The sequence below is a fragment of the Vicugna pacos genome, chromosome 2 (assembly GCF_048564905.1).
Source record: "Vicugna pacos chromosome 2, VicPac4, whole genome shotgun sequence".
NCBI lineage: Eukaryota > Metazoa > Chordata > Mammalia > Artiodactyla > Camelidae > Vicugna > Vicugna pacos.
Genome location: NC_132988.1, coordinates 114,482,578 through 114,500,064, shown reverse-complemented (window position 1 = coordinate 114,500,064; position 17,487 = coordinate 114,482,578).

The window sequence follows — 17,487 nt, the reverse complement described above, 5'->3', positions numbered from 1 at the left end:
TAGCCACAGCAATCAGGCAAGAGAAAGAAATAAAAGGGATCCAAATTGGAAAAGAAGAGCTAAAAGTGTCACTATATGCCGATGACATGTTACTATATATAGAAAACCCTAAAAGGTCCACACAAAAACTACTAGAGCTGATTGAAGAATTCAGCAAGGTAGCAGGTTGCAAAATTAACGTTCAAAAATCAGTTGCATTTCTTTACACTAAAGATGAATCAACAGAAAAAGAAAATAAAGAAACAATCCCCTTTAAAATAGCACCCAAAGTAATAAAATATCTGGGAATAAATCTAACCAAGGAGGTGAAAGAATTATACATAGAAACCTATAAACCATTGATGAAGGAAATTAAAGAAGACTTTAAAAAAAATAGTCCAACTTCTGATAGTAGCTTCACAGGAAACCTGAAGTAGAGACGAGCTCTGCTAACAGAGATGCGCAATTTGGTTTATTTTAGTGGAGTAAAACCACATAAAATTCACTTAAAAATCACAAATATTTTAAAACAAATTTATTACAGAAGGATCACCAGTTGGGACACAAGGAAGCAGAGGCAATGCAAAATGCAGAAGGCGTTAGGAGACAGGCTGAGAAGACTAATTAGTTGTAAAGTCAATTTTCTTATTTAAAAAAGGATGCATGAGTCAGAGGAAGGAACCATGAGTCGAGCACTGAACCAAAGCCTGGGAGAATCACTCCCAGAGGGGAGTGAAGGTCTCCACTCAGGGATCGAGGACCACTTGCCTAGCTGAACTACAGAATTGCTAGGGGTCAATAACTTCCCGGTGCACTTTGTTTCCCCTCTTTGTTCTAAAGGAGCATCAGTGCATGTAATTCCGTACCTGCTCCACCTTGTATGCATAGTGGATGTGGAGGTCAGATAAGTTGTCTTTCTAGTTTATAGGTTTTTAGATTGAGAGAATCCAGAATGCAAAGATCTGTCCTTAAGGCGTCACACTCAAGGAGGCGATTTAGTTGGAAAGATTTGGAACAGCGCTCAGCAAAAGGCACCCTTGGCCAGTTTTCAGGCCCAGGCTCTACGTGGTCACGTCCTCTTCCTTCTCTGGGGCTTGTCGCTCCTGGAACTCATGCAGCATGCTGGAGGAAGCCCAGGGTCTACAGCAAGGCCAAGGGCAGGTGCCCCAGCAGACAGTCCCAGCTCTGACTCCAACCACCGGCTGGCACCCACCACCCGCCACGTGAGTGAGGAAGCCTTTGGTACAACTCCTGTCCTGCCCACTGTCTAGCTGCAGCCACGTGAGAGGCCAGAACCACTCAGTGGAGCCTCATCAAATCCTAGAATTATGAATATTTAAAGAAAGATAACTGCTGTTTTAAGCTTTAAGTTTTGGGGATATTTATTATACAACAGTAGACAGTTGGAACACTCTTTTGTAATCATTTATAAATGAATAAGAGAATTAATGGTAAACCCAGGAAGGTTTTACCTGTAACTTTCCATTTCAGTCTTCTTTCTTCTGCATCGCTGAGAAATAGTGCCCCAAATGAAATAAAGCACTGATTTAAGAAACTTCATCTGTCATTACCTCCAAAGAAATACAGACTGGCCCTCCTCTCTCAGGGTTGATGATGTAATTTGGATGAAGAAGGAAAGAATGTGAGTGAATATCTGGATTAACCATTAGGTTTATACATACATCAATAACTTACATTGCTCCATTTCTTTCTTTTTAGTTTAAAGCAAAGCAAGACAATGAATGGCTGTGATATGCCTCCCCTTTCCCAGGATGCAGCACTTAAAATACAGCTCCTCCCTTGAGAACTCAATCCTCTAGCGAGGGGTCGAGATTAACAAACATGAAACGGGTTCATACAGCACCATTTACAGAAAGATGAATTGAACTCAGAGTTAGGAACCTTTCGTCCTAGATCATGGATTGGCATTTTTTTTGTTGCTGTTCATGATAAGTCAGATAGTCAATAATTTAGGCTTTGCAGGCCGTTTAGCCTCTGTTGCAGCTACTCAGCTCTGCTATTATAGCATGAAAGCAGCCACTGATGGCATGTGAACGAGGGAGTGGACTGTGTTCCTTGGAAACTTTATGAGCAAAAGCAAGGGGCCAGCTGGGTTGAGTCTGCAGGTTGCCATTTGCGGACTCCTGTTCTAGACCTTGCCTTGCCATTGGTTAGTTGAGGGGCCGAGGATATGTCATTTCCCTTATCTATAAAACGCAGATCAGAGTAGCAGACCCCTGACATTACCAGAAAGAGAAGATGCTAAAGGAACGCCTGTGGACTTTCTCTGAAATCTCTGTTGTGCTACAGGGATGTTCAGTTAGCTGTCATTATTATGCCCCTCCCCAAGCCTCCTGGCTCTATTCTCTTAGCCATCTTGTGGACCTTTCTTGGGAAACTGCAGTCGTTCCTTCCTTTTCACTTCGGGCCGGAGAGAAGTTTGTTGGGTCCATCTCAGGCCCTCGTGGCCTTGATATCCAAGAAGTCATCTTCACTCCGTGGCTCATAATACGATGTTTCGTAAATGGTCCTTCCCTGACCCTGCTATCTAAATTAGCTGTCACTGCTCTCTCCGATAGATGCTGCTTCATTTTCTTCATGATACTTATCACAATCTGAAATCATCTCGTTCTTTTATATCCTTGCCTCCTAATTATCTGTCAGCCCCAATAGGATGACAATTCATTTTCTGATTTGTTGAATAGTATCTCTTCAGCACTTAGGGACACACTTGCCATGTATCATGGATTCAACACACATTTGTTGGATGACTTGAATGAATGAAATGGGCAACATTATCTTACCTTAGGTGCAAAAGTAGACTTGCTGTCCTTTACCTGGTCTGACCGCTATAGATTACAGAATCTGGACCTGAAATTTTACTTTCATATCATTCAGCCCAGTGCAGATGTCTATGACATATCTAGGGTTTTGTGAACACACTGACAGAGATCAATTGAGAAAGCCGTAACTATAGACTGAGAATTTTATCCTATGCATTTAACCTGAGCATCATCACAGGCACCATATTTTATGCAGTATAATCTTGGAATTCTGACATCAACTTGTATTTTGTTTCTTCCTTAGCTCAGTGTGGCTTTGAGAGTTGCATTTTCTCTGCACTGACAGAACATTTCTCCTTTCATCATTCCAGGTATGTTTATTTATTTCCATGTGCTCTGGGCCTCTCTGTACTTGAGATGGTCCCCTGTTTATTGCAGGGCTCTTCATTATACTGGTTACAGGAAGCATCCCATTTCTGCTTATTTGGTTATTACAGTTCCTGTTACAAAAGCACGCTTTGTCAGCTGCTCATCTGCAGCGTTAGTCCACCAATACGCTCTTTGCTGATTGCTCGATACACTGAAGTGGTCAGCCCTCCCTGTGTGTCCCTTGCTCACCCCCTGGGCTTTGATCCTCTTTGGGGATGAGAGTGAGGAGCAAGGGCTGCTCTTTATGATTGGACATCTACTTGCCAAATTGAGTTTAAGTGGAAAGCAGATTGCCTTTTGCTTAGAGACACAGGCACCGTAGCACAATGTAACACTCTCCAACACTCATTCTGGATAAAGCAGACCAGGGTTTTACTCAGAATCCATTTCAGCACCAGTGAGGTGTGGGCACAAAAGCCCCAACATTCATCACATGCTTACTGAACCAATCACAGACTTCTGAAGGACGCAGGAGACCAGTGAGCGACAAGGGGGAGCTGCAGGTCATCTTTAGGTAAGATGTTTTTAAAAAGCTGATTTTCCAAAGACTGCAAAGGTACAGAGCTTCAGAAAACATGGGGGAAATCCCCACAGTGTTTTTTGCATCCTCAAAAATTGATGATCCTCTGCAAAGTCAAATATTTAGTGTTTTCTTATGAATAGGATGGTGGTGGAGAGGCAATGATTTTAACACAGATTATACCTGAGCTCCGTAGACTTAGATAAATGGAAAGAAAGCTGTTTTGTGTGTTTTCTCTGGGCCGTTTTTTCTCCTCCTTTCTGTCCTTAATTTAACCTGGCAGCACTCCTTGAAGGTGTGGTAAGTGATAAAGTGTGAGAGTCTGTTTCGGCTGGCTTGCCAAGTGATTTGAAAGCCTTCTTAAGGATTTTGAATACCATCTTGAAGGGTAACTGGTAGACACTGACAGGTTTTAGGCAGTAAATTGCTTTGTCCAATTTACAATTTAAAAGCTACCTCTGGCTACAGTGCAGTGGATGGGTTGGAGTTTGCTGAAACAAAAAGCAAGAAGATTCTGGAACCCGCTGCCACTGTCTCTAAGAACCATAATAACTGAACTGGGACACAGGGACCCTGTGAAGAGTGTGGAGAGGGAGATCGGGTTCCAGGAAAACCGTCCTCACCGTAGCTTTTGAGCACCTCTCTTGGTCTGGCCTCTGATTAGTATGTGTGCTTCCGTCGAACCCCTTACCCTCTGAACCCCTAACACTCCAAGGCAGGGAGGGGTATAGAGAAAACCAAAATCATGCTGAGTCTTTGCTTGGCCGGGGGAACTCAGTTCAGATATCCGCTGCCTCTCACCTTCAGATTACTAAGACTCAGAGCGTGTAAGGGAAGCATGCAAGCACACGCCCTGTCAGCGCTCAAGTCCACTTGCATTGTGAGTTAGTTATGGAACCTGCCGGCAGGACGGTTGGAGCCGAGGCTGGGGGCACTGGCTTCTCCTGCCAATTCCTAGGTTTGGCTGTTCCTCTAGGATGCTGCACCTCCTTTTCCCTAACGGTCATTGGAAGTCTGTGACAGAACAGGAGGAGGGCAGGGCAGGAACTGAGTCACTTTTCCGATGAAGGCTAAAGCATCTGTTGGAATTTATAGACCTGCGTAGTTGTTAGAGGTAGGGGTGAGCTGTGGAATCCAGGGTGGCAAGTGCCTGTTGATTCTGAATAATGACTGGGAGGCTCACCTCACAGAATGCTACTTCAAAGACAGCCAAGAGCTTCTGGTTTCTAAACCCCACGGTCTTGCGTAATGCACATATTTGCTTCATGTGTTTCAACTGCGCATGCTGCCACATAATGACACTATAATATGGATGATGCTGGTAATACTGGTAATGGAACGGGAGGGAGATGGAATTTGAGAAGAGTGCAGGTAATCTCTCCCCCCATTGTCTGCTCCTCTGAATACTTCCTTGAATTCACAGAACGTGGGAGACAGGAATGTGCTGTTGCCTCAACTGAGACTGAGTCTGATTCTTACATTAAATATTCATATTTTTCCTACCTCATGTTCCGTAGAAGCAAGTCAACAATGTCTTCTGTGCTCAAGAGAAGAAGAAGAAGCAATCTGTTCACTGGAGGGAAATCTGGGCTGTGTTAGATGAATGAGAAATAATAGTGCTAGTCTTTAACTTTGGACTTTCCCAAAGGATTTTTGGAGGATGATTTGGACTTAATTTAAATTTAAGCGTTGAGTTCAGACCTGACTGTTATTAAGAGCAGATTAACAGCCTGCTTCAGACATGTGGGATGCCCTTGCAGTCCAGTGCTACAATGGGTGGTCGTGAACTCTAATTAAAGCAGACAATATCATTTCCAGTTTGCAGATGAGAATAACAAGATTCAGGGAAGTAAGGGAATTATCAACCGATTAATCATTGTCAAAACTAGGATCATGACTGAGATCTCACGGAAGTACTGTGCGCTCCCCGTTTGGTGATCTGCGCTAGGATTGTGCTCTGGTCCTGGAGGTTTTATCCTCCACTTGAATGGGTTCTGCTTGGGCTCCTGTCTTCCAGGGGCACGTTATTCCCAGGAAAACCAGCCTGCAAAGCCCCTGCACCCTGACTCTTACGTAAATGTCTATAGAATAGTTCTCCCACAGAAAGCTAAAGCCCCGCTTCAGAGACCAGTTCCATGAAGTCAGAGCAGCAAGGCTTATAAAAAGGAAGAGCTAAGCAGCCAGGTCTGGTCTAGTCCCAGTTCTGTCTCTGGTTAGCTTATGTGATCCTAAGGAATTCCTCTGCTTCAGTGTTCTCCTTGCTATATGGGGAAATGAAATCTCCTTGGCCTAGAAGACAAATGGGTGTGAAACCTGAATGAGAAAGCACACCTGAGCATGTTTCTTAAGTGTGAGGTGTTGTAAAGGGTAAGATCTAGACATGAGTAAGGGGCAAGCCACACAGGGTCTCCTCTTTCCCATCTGGGCAGTTTTTCCACCCATGGAGGGTGACTTTCACTTCTCCACTTCCTTCCTCAGAGTTCCATGCCCCAGTATCAGAAAGAAGCCACAGGTGGGCCCCCACTGACCCTCAGAACCCACTTATGGAAATTACTGGCCCCAATTTAGAACCCTGTCGTTCATTCATTCATTCATCCATCCATCCATCATATATTTAGAGAAAACTTAGTCTATAAAGAACTGGGGATATGCAATTGGAAAACAAGGGCTCTCCCTCACAGGATGTGGTCCAGTAGGAAAAGTCTGCATGTAAATAAGCTACTTCAGAAGAGTTTAATATGTGTGTCTGTGGGTGGGTGCAGACACTGCAGTACAGACTTCATGAGATGATGGGACAGAGCCAACCAAAATGGCAGGAGTTTCCTAAGAAGGCCACCCTTCTACAGAATCTTCTGGAGAAATAGATTAGTCCAGACAGCAGAAGGGAAATTAGTCCTAGGAGAACACACCCCTCCTGCCTCTGGAGGAGCAGTGGCCACGCCTCGGCAGCAGGTAGGAGTTTTCCGTGCACTATGACCTTGCACTCTCACAGGCGCTCCAGGATGTTGTATTGTATCCACTGTTTACAGGAAACCGAGCCAGATGTGCATTCTGGTAAAGTGGCTTTACTGGATCACTCAGCTGGTGAATGGCCAGGATTCATCACCAGGCCTTTCTGGAGTTGAAGGCCATGTCATTAACCACTACAATTCAAAGCTTCCACGTGGAGGGAGCCTCCGACAGTGTCCTGTTTAGAATCCCGTTGTTAAAAAGTGGGTAAGCTGCAAATCATACCGAGTTCTATCTGGTTCCAGATCTTGTGCCCTTAATCCTCCACTGTTCTGGAAATATATGTGTGAATGCCAAAATTTAAGAGTGATCTCTTTGGAGATCATTCTATTAGTTTGTTAGGGTTGTCATAACTAAGTACCACCAACCTGGTGGCTTCAACAACAGAAAAGTACCATCTCACAGTTCTTGAGGTCAGAAGTCTGGCATCAAGGTGGCAGCAGGGTTGGTTCCTTTGGAGAGCTAGGAAAAAGGAGCTTTCCGGGCGTCTCTCCTGGCTCCTGGTGCTTTACTGGCCATCTTCGGCATTCCTAGGCTGCAGGGCACCACCTGATCTCTGCCTTCATCTTCACAAGGCGTCCTCCCAGTGTGTGTGTCTGTGTGTCCAAATCTCTCCTTTTTAATACTTCGAAGGACACCGATCATGTTGGATGTGAAGCCCACCTTACTCCAGTATCAGCTCATTTTGGCTAATAGCATCTGTAATGACCCTATTTCCAAATACAGTCACATTCTGAGATACTAGCAGGTAGCCCCTCAACATACGAATTTTGTAGGGACACGATTCAACCCACAATAGTCTTCCAGCACTGCTGAGGCTCCTGCTACTAGCGGAGAAGTTGCAGGAAATGTGTTTAGAGAGACAGACAAGGGAGAATGATGGAGAGCTTATTCTCAGCTTGCCAAGAGTTTGTTCCCTTTGGAGAGAGAAGCTGCCAGCCACAGACAGCTCTGTTGCTGCTGCTTCTGCTGTAGTAAAGGTGCTGCCTTTAAGCCGAATAACAGCCTTGTTTGTGCCTCCATGAGGACACAGGCAGGAGAACTTGACTGACAGCGACTATGAGGAATCGACTAAGCAAGGATCTGGCTGCAGCATCCTCTCCCTCTGCATCAAGGATGCTCAGGGGAACACCGCTCCAGGAACCTGCTCACCAGGCCCAGCCCTGAATCATTCATTAGCAGGTGTCTCCACCCCAGCTTGCAAAACACAAGTGTCTTGAGTGAGCGAGAACTCCCTGCCGAGAAGTGGTGTGGAGCCTCCAGGAAAGTGCCTGTGAGACAGGCATGGATCAGGTTCAGGCTTGGGGGCAAAGAGAATTCATGAGCTTCAGTTGGAATGACACCCCGGGTTTCCCTTGTCAGGACAGCACCCCGCATTACCCATCAGCGTCTGCCTCCCACAGAAGGTCTCGCTTCCAAGCTGGACTCTGGTCCCTACCATCATCTTCCCAGCAGCCTCACAGCTCTCTTTTGCAGATGGTTACATACTGGGGCTAATTTTAGGTATTACCAACCTGGCGTTTATTTTGAGTCTCAGACGCGTACATTTAGGTCTGCAGAAAAGCGCAACCTGCAGGGCTGTGTCTGTGTATGTGTGTGTGAAACTCATCAGCCCTCTTTAATAACTCTGAAGATGAGGTTTTTTTCCAGAATGTTTTCAATGGATCCCTAATTTTGTACCAGAAATCAAATGGAAATTTAAACCAAAAGAACGTACAGATAAACAGCAGAACTTGCCTCCTTTTCACCCCGTTTCTTCTGCTGGTGACTGTTCAATTGTGATTTTTTTTTAATACTACCTTTTCTTCTTTTCATTTTCTTTTCTTTTTTTTTTTTTTTTTTTTTGGCCAGACTTCAACTTCTGAAGCTTTATTTTCAGTCATCGTAAGGGACAGCATTGATTGAGCATGCTATGTTCTAACCTGGGTAGCAATTCTGTAGGTTAGCTCAATTTCAGAGAAATTAGTAAACTGGCTCATGGAAGTGATTTATTTTGCCCACTTCACAGGGGGGTGGCAGGGCAGATATCAGTGCTGTATCCTTGGGGGGGCTCCATGGTCATACACAGTCTGTTTTAAGGTCCTCCCTGACGGAGGCTCGTGAATGAGCCTGATGTGCAGAGTTGAGTAAACATATGGAATGTTCAGGACAACCAGCGGGGTTCAAATAGACTCCTCAGCCCCCATGGACCAAAATTTGTCAGGCAGCGCCCTGGAAAGGGGAGTTTTCTGCACACACTCCCCAAGATGGTGGTGGCTGTAAGGCTGTGAAATACTGACATAGCGGAGTGATCGGTAGACTTGAAGTCGGAAAGCCCGGATGTCAGCTGTGGCTGTGTCATTTGTGGTTGTGTGTTTTTAAGCATGAGTGTTAATCTCTGGGTCTTACGTCTGCTGTTGTAAAATGAGAACAAAAACTGTTTCATTGTAAGGATAACACGAGATCAAATTTCTGAAAGCATTTTACAACCTATGATCAAATACACATGACAGTTGTTCGTGTTTCTGAGAAGTCAGACCTGGAGTGAACTCTTGCTTGGATCACCTATTCCTCAGCGCCCCCAACCCCCACCATAAGTTCTGCCATTTCCAGGAAGTGTTCAAAAAGAGGAAAAATCTTGGCTTAAAAGTGGAGTAAGAATAACAGCTATGGATGGCTTGATTCTGGATTCAAAAGTAATTTATTTGTTTTGGTTCCATAATTTATATCCTTACTATTTTCCTCAGTGCTTTAGCAAAGAGTTTATCACACTCAGAATCAATCCACATGCACTTTGAGTGTGTTTCAAATATCCATCAAAACAAATAGAACCAAGTCAACAATTTTTTTTTTCCTAATGCTGCTGCCTACCATAGCATCATTAACTGTAGTCACATTTAACCTTCAAACCTCAGGCCCAGGGGCTCATGATTCCTGAGTCAATCTTCACAAAGCCTAGAGTTACAGCAGGATCCTGGCTAGGCTGGGTTTCAAATTAGCTGTCCTAAATCAAGAGATGTGGTGTTAATTTTCACGACTATGGCTTCAAATACCCAGAATGAGTCCTACCTCCCTGAGCCCATCTCCCCGCATCCCTCCAAATGAACTTGACCTCTCCTTTGGGTTTCTTGATTTGCCTTTCTCTTTTCCCCCCTATTTATTGAGATACAATTTACATACAACATTATATTAGTTTAAGATGTACAACATAATGATTGACCTGTCTATCTATCTATCTCTGTAATGAAACGGTTACTACAAGTTCAGTTAACATCCATCATCTCAATATTTACAATTTATTTTCTTTTGTATTGAGAAGTTTTAAGGTCAACTCTCTTAGCAACTTTCAAATGCACAATACAGTATTGTTAACTACAGTAACCATGCTATACACAACGTCTCCAGAACTTATTTATCTTATAACTGGAAATTGGTAACTTTTGACCACCTTTGCTTATTTCTCCATCCCCCTACCTCTGGCAACCACCAATCTTTTCTGTGTTTCTATGTGAGTTTGTTTCTTCCTAGATTCCACATATAAATGATGTCATATAGCACTTGTCTTTCTCTATTTCTTTCACTTAGTGTCATGACCTCACAGTCCATCCATAGTGTTGAAAATGGCAGTATTTCCTTCTTTTTGGCTAAATAATATTCCATTATCTCTATATGCCACATGGACTTTATCCATTCATTCACTGATGAACAACTAGGTCGTTTCCATGTCCTGGCTACTGTAAATAATGTTGCTATGAACATGGAGTGCTGCTACCTCTTCAAGATAGGGATTTTGTTTCCTTCAGATAAATACCCAGAAGTGGATTTGCTGGATCGTATGCTGGTTCTATTTTCAGTCGTTCATGGTGGTTAGGATTTACCTTTCAAGTTTTGCCTGAGTATAATCTTGGCTGTGACTCGGACCTCCAGTCTACGTCTCATATCCCCCCTTATCTGGGGCTCCATATCCCTTCCTGTAACCCTTGGCATGCCCTTAGATAAGGAACCATTATCCAAATGGAATATGCCACTTTGAGCAGGAACCAGTCTTATCTTGATCACCACTTTCCAGGCACTTTCCCTGATTTGAACTTTTTAAGATTCTTGACTGTTGCTCTTCATTGGATCCCGCCTCCTTCCTTTGACTCGTGGATCTAGGTTCAGAAATGCTTCTGTTTTCTGTGTCATCACTATTTTTCCTCTCTCCTGGACCATCCATATCAACACAGGTGCATGTGGTAACTATCAGAAAACAAGACAAATTCTTTGATAGGACTTCTGTCCACCGTCTCATTTCACTGTGATTGTTTACAGTAAAACTCTTGAAAAATGTTGTCTTTACCCACTCCCCATTTTTACTTCTCCTTTTTTCTTTTCTTGAACCCACTCTTAACCCATCATGTCATGAAACTGTTCTTGTCAGTCTCTACCCGATGACCTCCCTACTGCGAAATCCATCCGTGAATACTCAAGTCTCTCCTCACATGCCCTATCAGTGGCACGATACAAGGGTCTACCTCACCTTGGACTGTTTTGTTCTTCATTTGGTTTTCTAGAGTCCACTCTGTTACTTCTCCTCCTCATTCTTCCCTGCTAGTTCTTTTGCACCCTTCCCGTCTCTAAACACTTGGAGGGTTAGACCTGGTACCTCTATCTCTCTGCTTCTCTCCCTTGTCTCTCTGCCTCCAAGTCAGATTTATTGTGCTGTAATTTGGAAGAAGTCAGCCTCTCCCTTTTCTGGTGTTTGGTTCTGTGAAATTTGACAAACACAGATATGCATGTGACCACCACCACAACTGAGATTAGCACGTTTCTATCACCCGGAAGTTTCCCTTACCCCTTTGCAGTCTTCATCTTCTTCATCTCTCCAAGCCCACAGGAGGAACAGATTCATCTTTTGTGTTAATGGCTTTCCCTTCTCCAGGATGTCATATAAACAGAATCACACAATATGTAGCTTTCTGAGTCTGGCTTCTCCTATTAGTATGATGAATTTGAGATGCAGCCACATTGTTGCACGTATGTATTTTATTGCTAAGTCCTATTAGATTGTGTAGCTTTACCATAGTTTATCTATTCACCATTTGGAAGACATTCAGATTATTTGCCGCTTTTGTTAATTATGAATAAACATCCACATACAGATCTTTGTTTGACATATATTTTCATTTGTCCTGGGTAAATGCCTTTAAGTAGGATTACTGTGTCATATTGTAAGTGCACGTTTAACAATATAAGACACTGCCAAATGGACTTCCAAAGTCACTGTGAAATTTTTCATTAATATCAGCCACAAATGACAGTTCAGTTTGCTCTATATTTTTGCCAGCACTGGGTATTGCCAATCTATTTCTTACTGTAATTGAGGTGTGGTGGTGACTTAAGGTTGCAAAGATTTTCTCTGATGTTTCTTTGAAAAGTTTCATAGCTTTAAGTTTTATATCTATGTTTATAATTAATTGAGCTTTTTTTTTCTATATAGTGTGAGTATGGGAAGAGGATTTTTTTCTCCTGTTAGCTTCAATTTTAGTAGTAGCGCATTCAGTCTTACACCATGAAGAATAATGTTAGCTGTAGGTTGCTTATAGGTGACCTTTATCAGATTGATAAAGTGGACTTTAATTTCTAGTTTGTTTGAAGGTTTCAACATAAATGGAGTTTGAAGTATTCAACATAAATGTTGACTTTGATGAAATGTTTTGTCTGCATCTTTTGAGACAATCACAGTGTTTTTCTTATTTAGCCTGTTGATACAGTGAATCACGTTGATTGATTGTTAATTACTGAACTAAGCTTAGATTTCTGAGGTATAACCATCTAGGTCATCATACATTATCCTTTTTATATATTGCTGGATTTGATTTCATAGCATTTGATTGAGAATTTTTCCATATAAGTATTAGGGATAAAGGTCTGTGAGTTTTTTTTAATGTCTTTGTCTGGTTTGGTTTATAGGGTGACACTGAACTCATTGATCAAGTTGGGCATTGTTTATTATTTTGTTTTCTGGAATACTCAGCATACAGTTGGTAGCATTAATTCCTTAAATGTTTGGTAGATTTGCCAGTTAAGTCATCTGAAAATGGGAATTAAAAAAAAAAGCAAATCTTACTTGCTATATAGCTCAAATAAACATAACTTCAGAACTGAAAATTCTCATCATGACTGTCTTGATCTAGGTTTTTTGGCCAATCCTGAAATCACTGCTATGAGCTTGTGGGTACACTCACTGGCTTAGGTGCAGGAAACATCTTTCTCCCTGTAACTGAGCCAGTCTCACTTAAAAGACTGAGACTGGGAAAAGAAATTTCCTTCGATGGGAAATAGGGCATACTTCCCTGAGGATGGGTGAGTGGATGCTGAGTGGTACAAAGTTTCCATAAATTACCAACTACTTTTCTGCCAGAGCTGCAGAAATGTGTGTGGAAGTCACAGAGATAAGCTTATTCTTTTAAGTAGAAGAAAAACTTGATAGCAACGAGAATGATTCAAGGAAAGACTAGAAAGTGGAGAGCTCTTTACCTCTAATGGCACTGATAGAACAGATGGATGGTTACCTTCAGAGGTACAATGGATTAAATCATAGAAAGAGCGTATTTTCATTTCAACCAGATTCCATCACAAACCATAATTTCCAGATTCTGTCATTCAGAGATATCCCAGGTCAATATAAGATTACTCAGTAAAGGAACTGTCTGGTCAAGAACTGTTGTGAATATTCAGAAATGAGGCCATTTTAGAGTAAGGTAGGCAGAGAACGACATTGGAAATGAGACTCATTCTGGGTCTGGCAGTAGGTGTCGACGCTGGAAGTAGGAGCAAACAGTAGCAGAGGGAGGGAACACTAAACATATAATGAAAAGGTGACCAAAATTGCTTGGTACTTAGCACAATGCCTGACAATTTGTAGATACCAAAAGATGAGTTTCAACAATATTAAGAATAATGATGTGACTGAATGAACATGTGTGTGGGGACCATAAATAAATGCATTTGGCTGAGGTTCAGAGGTTTGTATTAGAAGCAAATTATTGGGAGAAAAATATGTTAATGCTAAATTGGAGAAGTCCTTGAATGGCATGCTAATTAATCTCTTTAAATGTTTCAGTTATCTGTGGGCAAGAAAAAGGCAGTAAGTGCGTGGAAGTTTTACTGGTAAGGCAATATTTTGATATTCGTATATGTATCCCAGAATTTCTTAATACGGTATTTGTGTTCATTGATTAAAGTTTCTGACTCCACTCTCCCCTCTGCAGTAGCATCCAAGGCATTTGAATGACATTTTTTTGTAATTTTAAAGTCTAAACATATTGGCAATCCACTTTTACTTTGAATTTTAGTTCTTGTCTATTCTCAGAATTATTTTTGAGATTTTGTTTGTTGCCATTTCTCTGACAGAAAAATGGAAAAAAACTCCCTGTGGTCGCAGTATCTAAATTTTCTTGTTAGTAGTAACTCAGTTTTCTTCCAAGTTTCCTTGTCCTAAATTTCTCCTTTAAATTTCCTTGTTAATATGAAACTCTATTCTTTGTGGGCTAGAATATATGTACTGTAATAATCCATTGAGTTATCTTGGTTTTAAGTTTTATCTTATTTTAACTTGGTTTAACTTTTATCTTGGTTATAAGTTTTTCTTATTTTTCTTTCTGATGTCCTTACACACCATTTTTATAGAAATTCTATGACAAAGTTCATCTTATATCATTTTATGAGCTTACTTTTTTCTACTTATCTTTGAATTTTTAATAAGTTTTAAACAGGACATCTACAAAATTAAAATAGAATATTAAAAATATTTTGATAGGAAAACATTGGATTGGTAATTAGACAAATTGGGTTCTTGTACTTTGCCATGGACTGGCTGAATGACTTTGGTCAAATCTCTATTTCTGTGTACAATTCAATTGTCTCTTTTGCAACATGAGAAGATGGATTTAAAAAAATAGCATCAAGAACTTATTTTTTTATTCAATGTGTCTCATGGTATTTACTGTGATAGAGTTATAAAGTGTTAAAAAGATTTGTGGTTAAGATATTGCAGTTAACTTTGGACACATTGAATTTTGTGTGACCACTATAGGTTTTTAGAAGTGCCTTCCAAAACCTTAGGAGGTGGGTCTTGGGAGGACATACAAAGAAAGAACAGAACATCTTAAATATCTCACTCCAATGATATTTATCTAAGTGTTAGTGTCAAAGAGTTTGACAGGTACCTAACATTCTTCCCTTTATAAGTGACTTGGTCTTTTTATTCAGATGCCAAAGTCCCCCCCCCTTTTTTTTTGTAGTCTTTGCATTATAATATCTTAATATTGCTATAAAGCGTTAAATTTACCAGACATGCAGTATGCCTATTAAATATATATTTCCAATTGAATTTTTATTTTATTTCAAGAAAATTTCTTATAATTTCAGAATTTATCATGTTTTAGCCTTTCATTTTCCTTCAGCCAAACTACTATTAAGTATTTGTTAGATCTTTGCTTATTTTCCATGGCTATCATGTTCTCCTCAAGTCTTATTTATCTCTAATGTTTTATATTTGGGTTTTAATTTCTTCTCATTTCTGTCTTCTATTTTCAAAGATACAATCTGTATTTTTAATGTTTTGTGTTTCTTCTATTTTAGTCCTTATTTATGAAATGACTTTTTAAAAAATGTTTATCTTATGAGTTGTAACCTCGTTTTTCACATCTTTCCTTCAGTCATATAATTTGTGAATTTTTTCTACTTTTGTCTCATGGGTTCTTTCATAGCACCTATCATTTTCTCAATGTCTAAGTTTCTTTCAGAAATATTAGTTTATAGTTTTTTTTTAATCTCTTTCATAGACGTTTATTCTGGCAGGATTTCATTGTCTATAGATTTTATTCTGATCATAATACTGTTTTTTAATGCTACATATATATTTTTTTTCTATTCTCGTTTTGACGTGAAATGCCTTTTCCTGTACTTTTAGAGGATGGTGGTGAGGTAGGACAGTTTTTTAATCTTCACTGATCTAGAACTTTCTTTTTTGTTGTTACTGATTTTGTTTTGATATGATAAAAAAATTATGACTTCAAACTTTCTGATAACTACTCTTAAAATTTCCAGATATTTTCTTTTCCTTTTCCCTGTTTTTGCCTGTTCTGCTCAATTCGTAGTTTCCCACAACAGTTAATTCTCAGTATGAGCCTTGGTCCTAGAACAGAGCTTTGGATTGTTTGTTAGAAAATTCGTACATCACTGACCGCTCAGTTCCCTTACATTGACACATAAACTTGAAGTCTATAGAAGCCACACCTGGTTTTGGTTGCAACCCTCACACTTTCCAGTGAATATCTTTGGTGGACTCAGTGAGGTGCTGACCAAATTTCCTTTCAGGAATGAAAGCCATATTCACCCATCTGCTGGGTGTATTGCCAAAAGATGACCGTCAACTTGTCCTCTGTAAGGAATGCTGAAGAGAAATCTGCTTCACTGAAAGTCCTACAGCCTAGGAGTTGTCCACAATTGATGACTAACCAACATAGAAGTATAATAATATGCAGGCAGCACCATCGTGGGACAATGTGGGAAGTCTGTTCCAGCTCCAGAGTTCTCCAGATCTGCTGAAGTCATCTTTACAACTGCATCACAACAGCTGAACTTCTCCCCCTGCCCAGCAGTGCTTCTGTTTTCTCCCTTGCATGGGCTCAGATCCTAAGAGCACTCCCTAATAAATGTCTGTGATGCACATTTTCCTGATGATGCAAATTGCAACAATACCTTTGGCAATTTTGCAGGTTTTCTGCTCTTGGGGCTTCCAGATGCCCCATTTTTCTTCCTCTGCTTTCCTCCACACAGAAGCTGGTGTTGTATCAGTCTCACAGCTACTGGTGGTTGTCCCTAACTATATACTTTTTTTTTTTAATTGAAGTATAGTTGGTTCACAATGCTGTATTAATTTCTGGTGTATAGTAGAGTGACTCAATTATACATAGATGTGTTCCTTGTCATACTCTTTTTCATTATTGAGTATTACAAGTCATTGAATATGGTTCCCTGTTCTACACAGTAGGACCTTATCTGCTTTATATATAGTAGTTAGTATCTGCAAATCTCAAACTTGCAATTTATCCCTCCCTACTTTTCTCCCCTGGTAACCATAAATTTGTTTTCTATGTCTGTGAGTCTGTTTCTGTTTTGTAAATAAATTCATTTGTGTCATTTTTTTAAAAGATTCTACATATAAGTAATATCATGTGGTATTTTTCTTTCTCTTTCTGGCTTATTTCACTTAGTATGATGATCTCCAGGTCCATCCATATTGCTACAAATGGCATTGTTTTATTCTTTTTATGGCTGAGTAGTATTCTATTGTGGCTTATAATTTTGAGATTTGTGAAGATACTTGATCACTTGGTTTTACTGTAGAAATTGTCCATTGGTTTTTATTGTGGTATCCTAGTTTTTCTCTTTGTTTTATTTGAGGATAGTGAGAGTTGAATTCTAAGAGATCCAAAAACTATTTTGCTTCCACCACTATATTTGTCCTAGGACCATCTCCCACTGCACAACCCTTTTGAAAATATTTACTTAAAGAGGGGAATGGAAATGGAGCAGTGACTTGAGAAAGAAAGAGTCAGAAAAGGCCTTTTAGGATAAAAAATGTTTATTATCTGTATTCCTTAATTAAGCACCAAATTGAGTGATAAGGAAATAATGTGAAAAGAATATGCAGTCATAAGACCTGAGTTCAAGTTCTGATTTTGCCAAGTGCCTTGCGATCTGAGTAAATTGCTTGTTCCAATGAAATAGGAGCTTCAG